Source organism: Lonchura striata, chromosome 3, assembly GCF_050655825.1.
Source record: "Lonchura striata isolate lonStrDom1 chromosome 3, ASM5065582v1, whole genome shotgun sequence".
NCBI lineage: Eukaryota > Metazoa > Chordata > Aves > Passeriformes > Estrildidae > Lonchura > Lonchura striata.
The window spans coordinates 69127351-69133050 of NC_140705.1; the positions used below are offsets into that span (position 1 = coordinate 69127351).

The window sequence follows — 5700 nt, forward strand, 5'->3', positions numbered from 1 at the left end:
TGAGAAAACAATATATGTGATCATTTAAACAGTAACAGATAACCTTAGAAGAAGATGCAAATCACAATGGTAAGAGATGACTCAGAAAGAATGACAAATCCATTTATCAGGAACAAAAACATGTATAGTGATCAGTTCAAAATTACTGGCAAACTTGAAAGCTCTGTTAATACAGGTGTCTGAAACAAAGCTGTTTGGAATAGAACCTGGGCACATTTTAAGAGCACAAAAGTGGGTGTTTTTGGAAGGCTTGAAACTTTGCAAGATAGTTGACATTTCAGTCTGTAGTCTTCAAGACCATAGCAAATGGTTGTTAACAGTCTTTTAAAGGTATTTGCCTTAAGAAAAAAAATTGCACTGATAAAGTAAGACAATTATATCTCTAGGGTAAATAGCAAAAGCTAATGCAATTACATGTTGTACAATTTCAATATGGTATGATGAATTTTCCTTTGCCAATGAAGACAAATAATACACAGCAGGCTCAAGTGGAGTAGGAGAAATGTACTTAGGAGAGCAAGTTTTTAATGGGTAGGATCTTCTAAATGTCAAAGCAGACTGGTTTCTGCTATTCTCTAGGTTTGTGCTATCACCACTCGGGTGGCAGAAGAAACAATTAAAAATGTAGCTTTGTCTTTTTGGCACAGTGATTGATTTTTAACTTGAGGAGAATGCTTTGAGGTGTTTTTCCTACCAGCTGACAGTACTAATGCTGCTAGATTAATAGTAAGGTATTATGTGGCATAATCTTGTAGAAGTGAGATATGTTGAGAACACTAGCCAACTCTCATTTCAGCCTGGTGCAAGTTTCTTCAAAGGCAGATTCTCCTCAGTGGTTCAGGACTTGCCTCACATGGGATTTTTGAGACGTTAAGTGGGTAGTTGATGGTGACTTAGTAGACAATACCTGTGTTTGGGAATAGAAATGGCTCTTGCTGAGTCATTCTGCTGAGATTGTTTGCTATGGAATAGGTAGTTTCCCCTTAAGCCCTTGAAAATATTATTTCCAAAGATTTGAGGTGCTATTGAAATTTTCTGTAATGTGATAAATACTGAAGTTAGTGGCTGGTATCAACAAACATCTTAAACAACTGGATGTAGTTTAATTTCTGTGCTTGAATTGTTCAAGTAGCAAGAGGTAAAACGTCGCAGACATATTCTTCAGGGGACAATGGCCAGTGTGCTCTTTTCCTTTTAATTTATTTTACAGGGTCAAAGTTATTTTGCACTTAATAAAAATTATTTTAATGAGGCTTTTTGAAGGAGTTTTTCTTTTCCCTTCTAACCCTTAAAAGTAAAAAGTAGGAATTCGTAGGTTATGCTGATAGAACTGTTACCATATTTACCTTCTGTTCTGCTGGTCATTTCAGCCTGTCTTTTTAGTTCAGCTTTTAACATTGTTTTGAGGCAAATAAAACTTCCATCCTGCTTTGAAAAAGAAAGCCAAACAGCACATGACAAAAGTAGCAGCCTTCTGTCAAACCTGAGCATTTTTCTACACTCTGTGGTATAATGATGACAATTCAAATTCACCTTTTAGCTTACAGCAAAGCTCTCCTGATCTGTGTTTCAGCAAACCTGTGTCAATTCTGATTTTGATGGAAGGCTTGGTGATACTCTCATCATATCTATAAATGGTATTTGCTGTAATAATTGACATAGACACTAGTATTGCTTTAGCATTTTTCATTTTCTTGAGCCTGCAAAGTTAGATGCAAACAAAATTTAGGACAGCATATGTTTAAATGTAGCCTTAAATGCAAATTTATTGTCATATCTGATAGCCTAGAAGTACCTGGTTAGTATGCTAGAGCAAGCTCTGATACCTGTTTTGAGTGCCTTGGACTAATAGAGTGGAATGCTGAATCCTTTTAACAAGACTGGAATTTTTTCTTCTCCCCAAATGTCCCAGTGAAGCTAATACTCTACACTTGTGGAGACTTGGAAGATATTGTCTAGAATGCAAACTTGCTGTTACTCCAAGAGCAGCAGGCTGACAGAGGTACAGCCAAGCACCCACAGTCCACAGATGTTTCAGACTCAAGTAGAGACACTGTCTTCAGACACCAGCAAAGTGCAGGTCATCAGAAACGTCGTGGTAATGATGGATGTTTCTGCATCAGCAGTAGCAATGCCATTGCATTAGCTGTGCATAGTGCTGTACATTTCGTTTCACTTACGCAAATGAAAAAAGTGTGGAAGTAATCCACAATTGCAGTTGTGGATTTGCTGCTATGGAGCTCACAGCTGCTGGAGAAGAAATTGGCAATCTTACTTTACTACAGGTTAAACTACTAGTCCTTTTCCTAGAAAGCACCATCTTCCCTTCTGTGCTTCTCCAAGGAAAAGACACTTGTTTTCAGCACTAGAAGGATTTCTTATAAAGAAACTGAGAGGTCTGTTAGTTTTATGTTGGGAAGTTTTCTGTCCTTGGTTAAGAGTATCTTAGGCAGTTTTTATAGAAAAAAAAACCCACCCAGCTAGTTTCATTATCATGCAAGACTACCTTTGATGTCTCACATTTAAGTTTTCTAGATAATGGAACCAAATCCAAAACCAGAGTGGTCAGGCACACACTGAATCATCTGGCACTAATTTCCTTTCCCTGGGGGCTGACACAATATTATTGTTGCCCTTAACATGAAAAATGGAGAAGTCCCAGCCCTGCTGTGTAGGAGGCCAGCCAGCCATCATCAAAGTAAAGCTCCAGCTATTTATGCACTCAGAAGAATCTTTCTAAAGTTTCATTTGTACATCTGTTGATGGTGTGTTTAAAGTCCCTTAGGCTGAACAGTGGCCCCACATGACTGTTGTGTTACAGTTAACATGAGTTAAACATCAAGGGAATCTTTGAAGTGGTCACTAAGTGCTTTTAGTGATTGTTTCAAAGGCATGTTGTGCTGCACACCCATGCTTCTGTGTTTTTAAATGTATGGACATAAAAAGGGCTGATGTGAAAAGAACAAAAAAAATTCTGTAAGGTTTCTGTTGTACCCAAGTTTTGGTTTGGTTTTTAGTTAGCGTGTTTACACTGACCAGCATAGCTTACAGTATTCTCTGTGCACTGACCAAAAGCCTGTTGCAAAAAGTGGAAACTTGTGCTTAATTCATGAGGACTGGGCTAGCTTTCATCAGAGCATGCCAGAAACTGAACTAGTCTGGGTAACAGTACTTGTTTTCTGCATTTATACCAAACTCAAACTTCCCAAAGAAAATGTGGATGTCCAATGCTGTTGTTCTCACAGGGCAGTTTGCCACATCCGGTGTATGAATGTGTGAGTGAAGCTGTACAAATCAGCTGGCTCTTCTGTGGTATTTTTTGTACCAAACTGTCCAACATGCTGGCACTAGATAATGGGCAGCTTTTTCGAAGTACAGTGTTTTCCATATGTTCTTGAAAAGAAAATCCATGTTCTCTCTTCTTTCCCTACAGTAGGGACTAGCTTCAAAGAATATTTACTGGATATCTTCTGATAAGCTCACTACCCTGCTTTCCAATCATTCCTGTAACTTAATAGTCCTTAACCCTTAAAGGCATCTGAGCTATAAGCTTTAGACTCCAGGCATACAGTCCTTGTTTCTGCTTCAGAAAGGTCAGGTCTGTCTTTACCAGGTTGACAGATGGATGTCCTGCAGTGCTCACTCACAATTTCATTATTTCCTTTGCACCCTGAGATATTCTCAACTCATCTGAGATGAGAGGGTGTCTGGTGGTGCTCACCCGTGGTGGGAGAGTTGCTTAACAGAGTGAGTGTTGCAGTTGTAAGTGGCTTTTGTGTATGAAATTCCTAGTGTGCATGGAGGCAGAAAACAGATGAAGTCAAATGGTTCTGCCTCTTTGCGTGTTGGACCCTTACAGCTAAAAACTGATTTGGTCACATAATCATTTCCTTGAGCAGGTCTAAATCTAAACACCAGAGGGCAGTTTTGCACACACATTTTGTGCAAGCTCACCCTGCAAAATCCTAATTTTTAGAATCTTCCTGTCTGGTGAGGTGATGCAATGCAGCATTTTGTCCACACAGATTTGGTATGGTGTATAAGACAGGCTCAGTGGAGCAGCAGTGGAATGTGTTTCTACTGATAATACCTAACTTTGGCTTTTTAAAATCTGGTGTGTTTAAATTGTTGTGATGTCATGGTTAGGAGGATTTCCCTCTTTCTCTCCATCCCTCAATACAAACTAGGTAAATAGATAAGCCAGCTGCATTGTACAACTTCAAGTCTGCAACAAAATGCAACTGCATCTGATTGCCAGGCATGCAAGAGAAGTTTTCCCTGCCCAGCTGTGATTATTCTGGGTGAGCTTTGCTAGCTGGTGAAAGGAATGCACCTTTCACAGTTAACTGCAGGAGGGGTGGAAGTGAAATCTGCATCTTGCCTGGAGTTGGACTCTGCCTGTGATGGGAGAAGAGCCAACCAAAAAAAAAAAAAAAAGAAGCACGATATTATAGGTTGGTGACAGGATGCATTTTCAATGCTGGTTGAATTTCAGCTGATGTTGACAAAATCTACTCACCCTGTTGTGATCCTGCAGCTGACATGAAGTGAGCTGGTCTCATACTTTGTCTCTCTCATGCATTTGAGGCAGCTGTTTGCATTGTAGCAGCACCCTGGCTCAAACCGGAATCTTTATTCCTACATCTCAAAAGTGTTTTTTCTCTGCTTCCTGGTCTTTCTTTGGGGGGTAGGTTGGGGGCGGGGGGGTAAAGTGTATGTGTACTATACAAGTAAATGGAAATTTTCCACCCTTGTAACAGTCAATCAGCATTTTTCCAAACATTCAACTTGTTAGTAAGAAATTCTTCAGTCTGCTCAACAAATGACAACATCTAGAGAAAGCTGTTTAATAAAAGATACTGTGTGAAAACCATACTTCTTCTCTTTCCTTAGGTCACTCTGGCCATGTTACACCCTGTAACATAGCCTGGAAGATACAGAAATTTGCTGTAAAAAAACCAGTATTTGCCTATTTTGGCATGTATGTAAAAGAGCATTTCCCCAGAACTCTGAAACATTAGCTGGTTAACATCTCTTGTTGTATTTAATGTTATTTAATGAGAAAGAATGTACATTCAGCTTTGATGATTAAAATTACAATGATTATTGCATGAATTTGTGAATTATAGTGCAATGACTAATTAAATGGAGAAATGAAGCAAAGGGATTCTTGAGCAAGCATGTTCTTTGAGAAACTCTCCCTTGTTGTTTTTAATTGATAGTACACACATAATCAATTCATAGAAGTATTTCATTACTGGTGGGAACAGTCTGGTTTTGATAAAGATTTACTTTCATCACACATTGACCTGGTATAATACAGCCTGGTATTGTAAGTTACTTTGAGGAAGATTGCTAGCTCCTAGCACTGAGGAGGTGGAAGTTTTTGTCTTTATAAAGAAGGGAAGCCCCATCTGACCCCAGGTTACAGCCTCATATTTATTGAGTTCTAGTCAGAGTGTTTGCTCTAATGAGACCTGAATTTGCATAACCATGAGGGGTTGCTATTTGGTTTATGTTTCATTTGTTTTTATCTCTCCATCTAAAGGTTTGCGCTTTAACATCAGATTCCTTGGCTTGTTAGAAGCTGTCTGACACAACTAAAGGCCCTTTTTTACTTCTTTGTAGGGATGTTATTTACTGGCCATTGGCACTGGCAGAATTCTTAGCATGAAATTATTATTATTTCTGTATCAGCAG

General features: G+C 38.9%; 1 protein-coding gene across 5 annotated transcripts in view; it reads left to right on the forward strand.

The window, feature by feature from the left end:
* The window catches only part of TOMM20 (translocase of outer mitochondrial membrane 20), a 174461-nt gene that overhangs the window by 8152 nt on the left and 160609 nt on the right, over positions 1-5700 (forward strand). The gene's annotated exons all lie outside the window — the stretch shown is intronic.